Source organism: Macaca fascicularis, chromosome 5 (assembly GCF_037993035.2).
Source record: "Macaca fascicularis isolate 582-1 chromosome 5, T2T-MFA8v1.1".
In the NCBI taxonomy this organism is placed as follows: domain Eukaryota; kingdom Metazoa; phylum Chordata; class Mammalia; order Primates; family Cercopithecidae; genus Macaca; species Macaca fascicularis.
The window spans coordinates 50,598,516-50,613,523 of record NC_088379.1 but is presented as its reverse complement, the minus strand read 5'-3'; the positions used below and the strand labels follow the sequence as shown (position 1 = coordinate 50,613,523).

At 42.1% G+C, this 15,008-nt stretch overlaps 1 long non-coding RNA gene across 2 annotated transcripts; it reads left to right on the top strand.

Annotated features, from left to right (window-relative positions):
* The first annotated feature begins 3,371 nt into the window (after positions 1-3,371).
* LOC102124328 (uncharacterized) lies at positions 3,372-13,538 on the top strand. 2 transcript variants are annotated; one of them, XR_277106.4, is made up of 4 exons: positions 3,372-7,298; positions 11,074-11,230; positions 11,415-11,487; positions 13,216-13,538. It is a non-coding gene; the product is annotated as an uncharacterized lncRNA (long non-coding RNA). The 2 variants fall into 2 exon arrangements; XR_010586826.1 differs by lacking the exon at positions 13,216-13,538 and having other exon boundaries at positions 3,372-3,449; positions 6,323-7,298; positions 11,074-13,183.
* Positions 13,539-15,008: the final 1,470 nt, after the last annotated feature.

Below are 15,008 nucleotides of genomic sequence, written 5' to 3'. Positions count from 1 at the left end.
GGTACTTACCATAAATGGAACTTGCAGGACTGGACATTGCTTTGGGTGAGCGGATCTCAACTCATACCCCAGAATCCCTTCTTGTCTGTGCTCCCATAGTGTTTACACCCCGTAGCACTTTTTTCTATCTGTTATAATTACAGATTTGGCATTTATATCCTCTCTTAGCAGTGGTTTCCTTGAATGCAGGTGCCATATCTTGCTTTTCTTTGTAGTTCTCTGAGCTCCTAGCACAGGGAAAGGCACGTAGTAGGCATTTGTTGAATGAATGAGAGAAGTAGCTACAGTGGGAAGAACCTGGGTATTATGTCTGGAGAGATTCACTTTGGGGTCCAATCTCCACCGCTTCTAATTGTCCACTTATTTGACGCTGGTTGTGCCAGTTGCTTAAACTTTATGAGCCTCACTTCTCTAATCTACAAAATGGGGATAGTAATACTTAGTGAGGCTTCAACGAGATAATGCATGTCAGCACTTGGTACACTGTTCACTCTCTTTCTCCTCGTCTTCAATGAGGGAAGACAGTGATTTCTGAGGAAGCGTCAGATAGAGGAAGTGATAAGCAGACCAGAGAGACACTTGACCACTCAGCACTAGAAAGCTCTGAAACCTGTGAGGTTTTTGGTGGGCCTCTCTCCACACTGTCTCTTCACCCGTAGCTGGCTTTTTCTGAGAACAGGTACAGGAGTAGGTACAGGAGCAGGTACAGACTCAGCTGTGTCTCATTCAGTAAATTAGAAATGGAAGGAAGTTATCTTGATATGATAAAGGCTATAGCTAATAATCATACTCAGTGGTGAAAAACTGAAGCCTTTCTTTCAAGATCAGAAACAAGACATTCTACATTTCTACTCAGCATACTACTGGTAGTACTAGCCCAAACAATTAGGTAAGAAAAAGAAATAAAAAGCACTCAAATTAGAAAGGAAGAAAAAAATTATGTATCTTTGCAAATAATATAACCTTATATGTAGAAAATCTGAAATATTCCAGAAAAATAAAAAGCTGTTAGAACTAATAAATTTAGTGAAAGTTGGAGGATACAAATTCAGCGCACAAAAATCAACTGCATTTTTAAAGATTGACAATGATTAATATGAAAAAAATTAATATAACAATCCCATTTACAATAGCATCAAATAAATAAAATACTTACCTAAGAAAGTGAAAGGCATACAGCAAACTGTAAAACATTGCTAAATGAAATTAAAGAAGACACAAATAAACAGAAAGACATCTCATGTTCATGGATTGGAAGCATTAAAATATCCATACTACACAAAGCAATATACAGATCCAATGCAATGCTAATCAAAGATTCCAATGTCATTCTTTACAGAAATAGAAAAAAGTACTAAAATCCATATAGAATCTCAAAAATAGCTGAAACATCTTGAGAAAGGAAAACAAGGCTGGAAGCCTCACACTTCCTGATTTTAAAGCATTACAGAGGTAGAGTAATTAAAACAGAATGTCACTGACATAAAGACAGACATATAGACCAATGGGACAGAATAAGGAGCCCAGAAATAAACTCTCATGTATATCATCAAATGATCTTCGACAAGAGTGTCAAGACAGCACAACAGGGAAAGGATAGTTTCTCAACAAATGGAATTGGGAAAACTGGATATCCACCTCCAAAAGAATGAAATTGGACTCTTGAATGTACAAAAATTAACTGAAAATGTATTAAAGACTTAAATGTAAGACCTGAAGCTATAAAACTCTTAGAAGAAAATACAGGAGGAAATCTTCATGACATTGGATTTGGCAATGGTGTCTAGCGTATGACACAAAAGCACAGGCAACAAAAGCAAAAATAGACAAATGGGACTGCAAAAACTTCTGAGCAGGAAAGGAAACAATCAACAGAGTGGAAAGGCAGCCTGCAGAATGGGAGCAAATATCTGTAAACCATAGATCTGATAAGGAGTTAATATCCAGTATATATAAAGAATTTCTCCAACTCAACCACATAAAAACAAATAATTCAATTAAAAAATAGACAGGCTGGGTACAGTGGCTCATGCCTGTAATCCCAGCACTTTGGGAGGCAGAGGCAGACGGATCATCTGAGGTCGGGAGTTCAAGACCAGCCTGACCAACATAGAGAAACCCCGTCTCTCCTAACAATACAAAATTAGGTGGGCGTGGTGGTGCATGCCTGTAATCAGCTAGTCAGGAGACTGAGGCAGGAGAATCACTTGACCTCAGGAGGCGGGGGTTGCAGTAAGCTGAGATTGTGCCATTGCACTCCAGCCTGGGCAACAAGAGCGAAACTCTGTCTCAAAAAAAAAAAAAGTAAAAAAAAAAATTCATTGCAGCTTTTGCCTTTTTTTTTTTTTAAATATCGAAACCACAATTACTTTCGCAGCGATCTAATGACGTAGTCAAACTCCTAGAAACAGAAAGCGGAATGGTGGTTAACAGGGGCTGGGGAGGGGGAATAGGAAGTTGTTTAATAAGCATTTCAGTATGGGAAGATTAAAAAGTTCTGGAGATAGATGGTGGTGATGACAGCACAACATGTGAGTGAATGCCACTGAATGGTACACTTAAAAATGGTTAAGATGGGTCCTGGGCAGGTAGGCCCACTCCAAGGCCTGGGTGCAGTGGGAGGATCCTGACGTGGTGTCACTAGAGGCCCTCCCTGCCCCTTTCTCCCCCTGAAAGGCTTGTGCCCCCTCTCTGTACCTCGCTGGAAGCCCAGCCACTGGTGCAGCATGTGGCCCTGGCATGCCAGGCTCACGTGCATGTTAGTGAGCCACAAGATGCAGAGATGGAGAAGAAAAGATGCAGGGATGGAGAAGAAAGCCTTCGCCTACCAATAGCTGCCTGCTAGGCACCAGGGGCTGGGCTGATTGCTCCAGAATGAGTCCACATCAGGAATAGCAGTTACAATTGAGGCCACCACGTGATTAAGTTTATAGTCATCTCTCGTTCTCCAGATCTGCCTGTCTTCTACAAAGGCCAAATAGGTCAAGTGAGGACACCTTGAGATGGTGGGCCCCTGCCAGCCGGGAAGAGGACCCTCACCTGACCATGCTGCTGCTCTGATTGCAGACTTCCAGCCTCCAGAACCGTGAGAAAATGAATATTTGTTGCTTAAATCACACACAAAATGGGCTGAGATGGTGAATTTCACGTATATTTTCCCACAGATACACACATACACACAAAATATCCTTGAACACCACCCCCAGGGATCCTGATTAATCTGGGGCTTGGGAAAATGCATTTCAAACATGCAACTGAATTGATTTTGATAGGGGTAAACAAGAAGTGAGAGAAACAGGAACATGAACTGTTACCCACAATGTGAGAAATCTCTGAGGAAGCTGAACCTCCCTGTGGGGTTCTGTCGCTGGGAGTGACTTCCTAGTGTCCTGCTGAGCTACTCATTTTTCACTGTGTTGGTTATTGAAGTTGAACTACTTGAATGAAAGGTACGATACTGGGCTCTGAGTGGGGAGAGCAAAATCTGTTAATCTCAGGGGAGATGATCAAATACAAGGAAGTGCAGAACAGAACATCTCAAAGGGACCTTGGTAACTTCTAGCAGGTCAACTCTCCACTTCCTCCTCTGTGCTGTGGGAAAATGAAGCCCAGTTTACATGTTGTTGTGGTGGAGACAAAATGAGATAAAAGGTGTGAAAATGTTTTTGACTTTTTAATCAATCACTCAGTTTACTCGTAGGGTGAGTGCTTAAATATGGACTCCATAAAGGGTCAGGGCAAAAGTTCTCAACCCCAAGTACATATTAACATTACCTGAGGAGCTTTGAAAAATACCCAGATTGACCTCGTCCCCTCCAAGATTCTCAGTCCACTGGTCTGGGGAGGACGCTGAGTTTGGGCATCTTTTAAAAAGCTCTCAGGTTTTTCTATGTGCAGCCAGGCTTGAGCACTACCCCTTTGTTAGTGGTGAATTCTAAGTGGTAAAATGGGAAAGGCTTAATCAAGAAGGCCTTGTTTGAGCTAGACCTTATGTAAGATTTGAGGAATAATATTTTGAGACTAGGTAATATATATACACACTACAAAATTTAGAAGTCTAAAAGGATTTATCATGAAAAGTGTATCTTCTCTGTCCTCTCTGGAGGGGAGGCAGCAACTCTGACCAGCTCTCTTTATTTTTATTTTTTTGAGACAGGGCCTCACTCTGTCACCCAGACTAGAGTGCAGTAGTGCGATCATAGCTCACTGTAGCCTTGACCTCCCAGGCTCAAGTGATCCTCCTGCCTCAGTCTCCCAAGTCGCTGGGACTATGGGCGCACACCGCCACACTTGGATAATTAAAAAACATTTTTTTGTAGAGATGGGGTCTTCTTATGTTACCTAGGTTGGTCTTAAACTCCTGGGTACAATTGATCCTCCAGTCTCAGCCTCCCAAAGTTCTGGGATGATAGGCCTGAGCCACTGCGGGCAGCCTTAACCAGCTCTCATTTATAATACCAGAGATACTCTTTACAGTTGCTATTAAGGATCTTGTCAGATTGGTCAGGGGAAGGAGAGGAAAAGAGCAGGTGTCATTTTCTGTTCCACAACCTTTCACCAGGCACAGAACATCATTTGGATAGGTATAGCTTGATTGAGGAAATTCATTTAAGAAAAAAACGGAAAGTTGATTTTCAGAATACGACTTTCTTTCCCTCCTCTTCCTCCTCCATCTTTTCAGTTTCTTTCTTTCTTCCTGTCGCAGTAAATTCTGAGTAGCTTGATTTTTTAAAATTAAACTTTTTACTTTGAGGTAATTGTAGATTCACATGCAGTTGGTAAGAAACAGTACCAAGAGATCCCATGTACAATTTGCTTAATTTTAATTCATTTTCATTCCAGTACTAATCAAGAGATTTCAGATCAAACTCTCCAGTACTGTTTTGAAAAACTACAACCCAGAATTGAGAGTGAAGTTGCAGGGGAGGGCGGGGCTGTGGAGGAACAACGTGTTTTCGGTCTTCCCTCATTGTTTCTGGGAAATCACAACTAACATGCAATGTGTCTGTGGCACTGTCTCAGCTGGGGACTAATTAAGTCTCTCTGGCAACAGATGCTGTCCCCTCGTTTATATTAATGATGTCCTCCTTTGTGTGCTGGACATGCCAGGGCAAAGGGGGCCAGCTGGGGGAGAGACTCTCTACCGAAGTGGAACCAGCAGTTTCTACCTGTGTCCTGACTCCAAGTCAGAATATGAGAAAACACTGCACTCACCCATTCCAGATCCTGCCTTTCTGGTCTCCAGACTCAGGGGAACTAACAAATGGAGGCAGCAAGCGATTCCTGACTCTCAGGTGTCCACGCTGACTCTGAATGGTCACTGGATTCCTGGATAGCACAAGCCCTCTGTCAAATGTGATTCATGTGTTACCGATCACATGATAACAGAGTAACTGCAGTCCTTGTCTGCCTCTTCCTTTTTGCACCGCATTGGCAGGAAGGAACACCTGGTCAGAAGCAGGTGGCTGGAAGAAAGGGGTTTTAATCTTTTCCAGTCCAACTCATCTTCCACGATAGTCACCTGCATACTGTGTAACAGGTGGCCAATGCATTGAAAATGCAAACCATCAGGCCTGAGATTTTGTGGGTGAGAAGGTTGCTGGATTATGCATTTCCCCGCTACGGACGTTTTGGCCCAGTATTTGGTTCTTATGCTTATGTCATTTGTGTTAATATAATACATCTGGATATAATAATACTCGGTATTTTTTGTTGTGGGTTTTTTTCTTGTTTTTTGTTCATTTGTTTGTTTGTTTGTTTGTTTTTGTTTGAGACAGAGTATTGCTCTGTCGCCCAGGCTGGAGTGCAGTGGCGTGATCTTGGCTCACTACAACCTCTGCCTCCTGGGTCCAAGTGATTTTCCTGCCTCAGTCTCCTGAGTAGCTGGGATTACAGGCACACACCACCATGCCCAGCTAAATTTTGTATTTTTAGTAGAGACAGGGTTTCATCGTGTTGGCCAGGCTGGTCTCCAACTCCTGACCTCAAGTGATCTGCCTGCTTCGGTCTCCCAAAGTGCTGGGATTACAGGTGTGAGCTACCACACCCAGCCTATGTGGTGCTTTTGGTAAGGGGGCAGATACAAACACGTTAGGTTTCATCACGTTTGTTAAGATATTTAAAATATACAACGGAAGAAAGAGTAGAACCCAACCACTAATAAACATGATCCCCGGCTTCTATAATCATGTGAAGTAGAACACTATGCATACATATGAAATTTAGGTACGCTCTTTTCTAAACTGATAATAACTACCATTTGTTAATATATTCTGGGCAGAATGTTAATGTTTTGCATGATCTCATTTAACCCTTACAACAGGTCTACGGTACATGGTGGTATTATGTCCATTTTATTGCTGGAGCAACCGATGCCTGCAAAGGTGAAGTCATTGCTCAAGGTCCACATGGCTGGTGGGTGAGGCAGGGTTTGGACCCAAATCTGTCTGGCATTGAAGCAGGGACTCTTTATCTGTGTTATATACAGCTGGTGAAGGCTTTGGACCTCTTCTCAGAATATGATTTTCAAATGCAAAAGATAAAATACATAGTACAAAGAAAAGCAATTATCTGTCACCCAGGCTGGCAGGCAGTGGTACGATCTCAGCTCACTGCCACCTCCACCTCCACCTCCCAGGTTCAAGCGATTCTTCTGCTTCAGCCTCCTGAGTAGCTGGGACTACAGGCACACGCCACCATGCCTGGCTAATTTTTGTATTTTTGGTAGGGAGGGGGTTTCTCCATGTTGTGCAGGCTGGTCTCAAACTCCTGGCCCCAAGTGATCCACCCGCCTCGGCCTCCCAAAGTGCTGGGATTACAGGCGTGAGCCATCACACCTGGCCTTGAAATACCGAAGTATAGTTTTCAACTGTGGTAGGCAGCCTCGAAGGTGGTCCCCACTCATGGCATTTATTCCTTCATGTTATCTCCTCCCTTTGAGTTGGGGCTGGACCCTAGTGACTCACTTCTGATGAACAGATGGGAGAAATGATGGGATGCCAATTCTGAGATGAGGTTCCAGAGATATTGTGGCTTCTTGAATGCTTTCTCTCGCTCTCTCTTGAGTTGCTCCCTCTGGAGGAAGCCAGCCCCACGTCCTAAGGCAGCTGTAAGGTGGAGAGGTCCATGTGTCTAAGACCTGAGGCCTTCCAACAACCACGTGAGGGAGCTTGGAAGCAGATCCCCACTTTGTGCGGCCTTAGAGAACCGAGGCCCTGGCTGACACCTTGTTACAGCCATGTGACACAACTGGACCCAGAACCACGTGGCTAAGCTGCACTTGCCTTCCAAAACCACAGGTAATAAATGTTTGCTGTTTTTAATCACTTGTGTTGAAGTAATTTGCTATGCAGTGATAAATAATATGTCAACCTATTAAAATAAAATAAATTTGGGATATATATATATGGTCTTAGTGAGAAGGCATGTCTGAAATATAGGCAAATTAAAGTTAGATTTTGTATTTTAAGACATATTGGCACGAAGGCTTTGTTCCTTGGCTTGAATAAGAAGATTAGAAAGTGGGACGAACTTTATCAAGTGTAATAACCACATTCTCTGGTATCTGTATTTGATATTTTATTTTTTAAAATTAAACTTTTTATTTTGAGGTAATTGTAGATTCACATGCAGTTGGTAAGAAACAGTACCAAGAGATCCCATGTACAATTTGCTTAATTTTAATTCATTTTCATTCCAGTACTAATCAAGAGATTTCAGATCAAACTCTCCAGTACTGTTTTGAGAAACTACAACCCAGAATTGACAGTGCGGTTGCAGGGGAGGGCGGGGCTGTGGAGGAACAACGTGTTTTCGGTCTTCCCTCATTGTTTCTGGGAAATCACAACTAACATGCAATGTGTCTGTGGCACCGTCTCAGCTGGGGACTAATTAAGTCTCTCTGGCAACAGATGCTGTCCCCTCGTTTATATTAATGATGTCTTCCTTTGTGTGCTGGACATGCCAGGGCAAAGGGGGCCAGCTGGGGGAGAGACTCTCTACCGAAGTGGAACCAGCAGTTTCTACCTGTGTCCTGACTCCAAGTCAGAATATGAAAAAACACTGCACTCGCCCATTCCAGATCCTGCCTTTCTGGTCTCCAGACTCAGGGGAACTAACAAATGGAGGCAGCAAGCGATTCCTGACTCTCAGGTGTCCACGCTGACTCTGAATGGTCACTGGATTCCTGGATAGCACAAGCCCTCTGTCAAATGTGATTCATGTGTTACCGATCACATGATAACAGAGTAACTGCAGTCCTTGTCTGCCTCTTCCTTTTTGCACCGCATTGGCAGGAAGGAACACCTGGTCAGAAGCAGGTGGCTGGAAGAAAGGGGTTTTAATCTTTTCCAGTCCAACTCATCTTCCACGATAGTCACCTGCATACTGTGTAACAGGTGGCCAATGCATTGAAAATGCAAACCATCAGGCCTGAGATTTTGTGGGTGAGAAGGTTGCTGGATTATGCATTTCCCCACTACGGACGTTTTGGCCCCGTATTTGGTTCTTATGCTTATGTCATTTGTGTTAATATCTTAACAAATGTGATGAAACCTAACATGTTTGTATCTGCCCCTTACCAAAAGCACCACATAGGCTGGGTGTGGTAGCTCACACCTGTAATCCCAGCACTTTGGGAGACCGAAGCAGGCAGATCACTTGAGGTCAGGAGTTGGAGACCAGCCTGGCCAACACGATGAAACCCTGTCTCTACTAAAAGTACAAAATTTAGCTGGGCGTGGTGGTGTGTGCCTGTAATCCCAGCTACTCAGGAGACTGAGGCAGGAAAATCACTTGGACCCGGGAGGCAGAGGTTGTAGTGAGCCAAGATCACGCCACTGCACTCCAGCCTGGGCGACAGAGCAACACTCTGTCTCAAACAAAAACAAACAAACAAACAAACAAACAAACAAAAAACAAGAAAAAAACACACAACAAAAAATACCAAGTATTATTATATCCAGATGTATTATATTAACACATGTCAACCTATTAAAATAAAATAAATTTGGGATATATATATATATGGTCTTAGTGAGAAGGCATGTCTGAAATATAGGCAAATTAAAGTTAGATTTTGTATTTTAAGACATATTGGCATGAAGGCTTTGTTCCTTGGCTTGAATAAGAAGATTAGAAAGTGGGACGAACTTTATCAAGTGTAATAACCACATTCTCTGGTATCTGTATTTGATATTTGACATCTGGGGCCTTGTGACCCTAGAGAGACTGCCATTCCTAGGGCTAGTCAAAACCTAGAGATAATAAATGACTCACCCACCTGGGAGCATGGGTTTCATATGCAAACCAGCTGGTCTTTTTTGTTTTTTTTTTTTTTTTGAGGCAGGGTCTCACTCCGTTGCCTAGGCTGGAGTGCAGTAGAGTGATTTAAGTTCACTGCATGCCTGGCTAATTTCTGTATTTTTAGTAGAGACGGGGCGTTGCCATGTTGCCCAGGCTGGTCTTGAACTCCTGGAGCTCAACTGATCTGCCCACCCCAGCCTCCCAAAGTGCTGGATTACAGGTGTGCGCCACTGTGCCTGGCTTCAATCACCTCCTTTATTACTTTCTTACACTCTAGGCCACTGTCTGCCTGGCCTAATCACCCCAGGGCTTGGTACCTGGCCCCTGACAACTAGAGACAGTCCCTCCACCTTAGAGCCCACTGAAATTATTCAAACCAGTCAATGCGAGGCCTACTTACCCTGCTGCTCACTCTCTTCCTTCTCAAGGAGACCACAAAAGGCTCTTGCCCATGTATTCCCCTGTCTCTGCCTCCTGACTGACCCCAGTGTTCTACATGTCACATCCCTCAGCCCCCATGGCATGGTGCATCCCCTTCTCTTGGGATCTGTGAATATAACCAACTGTCGTATCAATGGCAGTCATCTCATGATCTGTTGGTCTTGCCATACCTAAATAATATGAAAACCTACATTTTAAAACAACAACGCAATATGCATGTTATCTTAGGCATTGTCTATTTTATTTTTTGTTTTGATAATTACAAGTGTTAAAAATCTTGTTTTACAAAGATATTTTGTTGCAAATGAAATGACAGCTTTCATATCTCATTTTTCAAGGCTTCTCTCAAGGAAACACCAGAATTATCTAAGACTTTTAAAGTTCAACTCTAATTTTCTTTTTTTTGTTTTTGAGACGGAGTCTTGCTCTATCGCCCAGACTGGTGTGCCATGGTATGATCTCGGCTCACTGCAACCTCCGCCTCCCGGGTTCAAGAAATTCTATCTCAGCCTCCTGAATACCTGGGATCACATGCCTGGCTAATTTTTGTATTTTTAATAGAGATGGGGTTTCACCATGTTGGCCTGGCTAGTCTCAAACCAATACAACTTACATTAAAAAGGATATGACTGTGAATTCACGGTTCAGTTTTGATGCCATTATGACAGAAATAGTTGTTGAAAGAGTTTTAAGTGTCTCCACATGTACTTAGCTTTCTCTTCTTAAATAAATGGACAGAGAACTTTGTAGACATGGAATTACAGAGAAACAATGTATGTCTTTGAATGAGCAATATAAAACACGGGAGAAATAGGCTGATAATTGCTCAATAGCATTGACTACAAGAAGACTGTGTACCTATCAGGGGTCAAAAAACTTCAATAATTTTGAAGCAGTAGTGAGTGAAATGATATTTCAAGGCATGTCTAACAGTCGAATTGGCTCTGAAAATATCTGTGATTTCTACTAGCGGAAAGTCATGGGTTTTGTTAAAACTACTGGGGTTCCTTGCCTACACTCATAATTAAGCAAAATGCTAAATTTTATTTTAAGGTGAGTGAAAACAAAGATGTATTACTCCCCCATCCAAGGTTCTGGATCCAGTTTGGAAAACTGTTCTAGAGCTTAATTCTCAGCCACTGCCATACTCCCTTTTCCATGGTCAGGAACAAAGGTGGCCGTGAACTCTGAGCTTAGTTCTCATTGTTAGAAGTACCTAAGTATGGTAACCCCAAAGGTGATAGACCACAAGTCTATTCCCAACAAAGGACTACAATTAAGAGAAATGTAGATATGTTCCCAAAATTGTGGCTTTTCTAATGGTTTCAGTGCATGCCAGAGAGTGATCATGCCAGGATGGACCTGAGCTGTTGCCAGCAATGGGGGGATGCCTGGCAGTGGTGTCAGGACACGCATGGCCCAGAGACCCACTAAGACCAGTAGAAACCTTGAGCACTGAAGAGATGATTTCTCCCTTCTTCTCCAGGTATGTAATTACAAATTAAAACTACAGGAACTCATAAAATAAGTATAAGGTGGTCAGACAAAGTTCTTACTTTGCCTAGGCTGACAAATTTTATGCTTTGAGGGAATGTTTAATTATCTCACAAAAAATAATTTTTGGATCCTTCTGCTTTATTACTGGTGTTAAAAATTAAAATGGAGACCAGGCTTGAAGAATTCCTGAGCAAACAAAGCCAGTTAAGCCATGGAGGCAACGCTGACCATGCTTGATTTGAAAAGGTAAGTGAAACTTAGCTTGGGGTTATTTGTTTGGTAAATGTCTACATTAAAGTAAAATGAAACTTAAGTTCAGCCAATCAGAAGCCACCATCTAATTTATAGGTAACTAACTAGGAAATTTCCAGTAGGAAAGATCAAAGAAGACAACTGTGTAACTGTAACCAATCAAATATTTCCTTCGCTTTATGCTACAGTTTGAATGTGTTTCCCCAAGAACATTTGTAGGAAACTTAATCCCCAATGCAACGATGTCAAGAGGTGGAACGTCTGGGAGGTGATTAGACTAGGAGGGCTCCACCCTCATGAATGGATTAATGCTTGAGGTTGCAAGCTGGCTGGCTTGCCCTTCCACCCTCTGCCATGGGGTGATGCAGCAAGAAGGCCCTCGCCAGGTGCTGGCACCTTGATACTGGATTTTCTAGTTTCCAGAACTGTGAGAAATAAATTTCTTTACTTTATAAATTAATTACTCATTCTGTGGTATTCTGTGAAGCAACACAAAATTAAGACACTTTACCTTCATGTGCACCCTATAAAAGACTTCCTCTTGCATCCCCTTGGCAGAGCCCAAACCAGCTTTGATTTGGTGTTTCCTGATTCACAAATCACTGTTTGCTCAAATAAACTCTTTAAAAGTTTATTGTGCCTTAGTTTACCTTTAACACTGGTCAAATGCATACTTTGTCTGACTGTTGGATAATTCAGCACTGGTTAAAGTATTGTAAGTAAGGGAAATACATTTTCACCTTGGAGCCCAATTAAGCTCCCTTCCCAAAGGGGCAGATGACCCCAACGATGGCAGCTTGTTGTAACATGTGTTCCTGGATCAGCCATCTGTTGGGCTGCAAGGACAGGGAAGGTCGATAAAGGAAAAGCATACTTTACAGCAAGATGTGATTCCTGGATAACAGAGACAACAGGCTGCCTGCATTGCCTAGTTGAGTATTGAAGGGAGAAAACTTTGTAAAACATCAACTAATAAATGATACTTAAGTCAAACATTGAACAAATTTCATTAAAAAAGACCAAGAACAATCTGCAAATAATAATAAGGACTAGGAACCAAGAAAGCTAGTGCATTTGACATGAGCCCAGAATAGCTTCACAAACATGCCCCTGAAAAGTGGCAAAGAGGGGTTTCTGCAGAATTGGAGTAGCTTACATGGGAGCAGGGGCGATTCCTTTAGATACTCTAGAAGTAAGGTTCCCACCAGTGCCTCAGGGAGAAAATACAGATACATACTCTAAAGCCAGCACTTCTCACACTTTCCTATGGCCATCCCCTTAAGGACAGAAAAGTAGAAAAGGACTTCTGGGAGGCTAGGGAAATAGTCCGAAGCAGCCTATTTTAAACTCCCTAAGCTCAAATTTTCTTTGAATTTGCATGCTTCATTTAAAAAATATGTGTGGATTTTACATTTCACTCCATTAATATATCTGCAATTGTCTCAGCATGAAAGTGTTTTTACGTTGTGTTAATATCACTACATAAAATCATTCCTGTAAGTTCTGATCTGTCCTGTGCACTTTGCCTAACTCAGCCTTTTACAGCATATCTCTGGGGATATATTTACCCACATTTGAGAAAAAACACCTTGAATTATGTATAATAAAATGAAGATATTAACATTTACAAAGTCTCAATAAATTCTTTTGCTATTTTTGTAAAGAAAACTAAAGAACTTTTCTAGGATTTATCTATATATGATCTATCTTTCTCTTTCCCAGTGGTGACAAAGAATCACTCCACAGATTGTTCACTAATTACAAACAGAAAAGAACTGTTACCATAGAGAGACCTGGCACTCACCATGTTAACCAAGTGCTCAAACAGCATCCTTGACACATAAGGGAGTATTCCAATCTTATGGGGAAAAAAGCGGGGGAACTAAAGAGATATAATAACCAAATGCAAATGTATGATGGGATACTACTCTGGAAAAACACACCTATAAAAGACATTTATGGGATTTGTGAAATTTGAATATAAACTGTAAATTAGAGGATATTATCAAATTACTATTAATTTTTAGATATAAAAATGGTATTGTTTATGTACGAGACTATCTGTATTTCTAGGATATTAATATATTAATATTTAAAAGTGAAGTGTCTTTTCTTTTTTCTTTTTTTTTTGAGATGAATCTCACTGTCACTCAGGCTGGAGTTGAGTGGCGTGATCTTGGCTCACTACAACTTCTGCCTCCTGGGTTCAAGTGATTCTCCTGCTTCAGCCTCCCAAGTAGCTGGGACTACAGGCATGTGCCACTACGCCCAGCTAATTTTTGTATTTTTAGTAGAGACAAAGTTTCACCATGTTGGTTGGCCAGGATGGTCTTGATCTCTTGACCTTGTGATCTGCCCACCTCAGCCTCCCAAAGTGCTGGGATTATAGGCGTGAGCCACTGCGCCCGGCAAGTGTCATGATTTCTGCAAAGTACTTTCAAAAGGCTCAGCCAAATATAAACAGACAGACACATAGACACACACACACACACACACACACATACGCACACACACACAGAGAGACAGAGAGAGAGAGAGAGAGAGAGAGAAAGAAACAGAGAGAGAGAGAGAGACAGAGAGAGAAAGAGAAAGCAAATATGGTCAAATGTTAACAACCACTGAACCTGAGCAAAGGATATATGGGTCTTTATTGTAGTTTCTTTCAGCTTTTATTAGAATAAAAAATTTCAAAGAAATAAATTTAATATCTAAAAGAGTTTTGTGATTCTACCAGGAAAGAAGGATATGGAAAATTCCGTCTAGCTCATGGTCTTCAGAGCTAGATAAAAGACATTATATTAAAGATTTGCAGAAATATGGACGCTGACCAAGCAGACTGGGTGGGGATGTGGTCCTCTGCAATGAGGCAAAAGTGAGAAGTAGAGATGTAGACTATGTGGACTCTAAGGGCTACAGGACCACCCCATGAGAGTCACTCGAAGGAGGGCTCGGTATGTTCCATCAAGGTCACCAGCAACATTCAGTCATCCAGAAGGCATTGCCTGGAAAGGCATCTCTCAAATTGTTGGGTTGGCACAACTGTCTCCCTGGTGAATGTTATGGGCTGAATTGTGTCTCCCCCTCCAAATTTATATGCTGGAGTCCAAACTCTGAGTATCTCAGAATGGGACTTTATTTGGAGATAGGGTCTTTATTTATTTTTTATTTATTTTTATTTATTTTGAGACAGAGTCTCACTCTGTTGACCAGGCTGGAGTGCAGTAGTGCAATCTTGGGTCACTGCAACCTCCGCCTCCCAGGTTCAAGTGATCCTCCCACCTCAGCCTCCCAAGTAGCTGGGACTACAGGTACCTGCCACCATGACTGGCTATTTTTGTGTTTTCAGTAGTAGATAGAGGGTTTTACTATGTTGGCCAGGCTGGTCTCGAACTTCTAACCTCAGGTGATCTGTCCACCTCAGCCTCCCAAAGTGCTGAAATTTCAGGTGTGAGCCATCATACCTGGCCTGGAGATAGGGCCTTTAAAGAGGTGACTGATTTAAAATTAGGCCATTA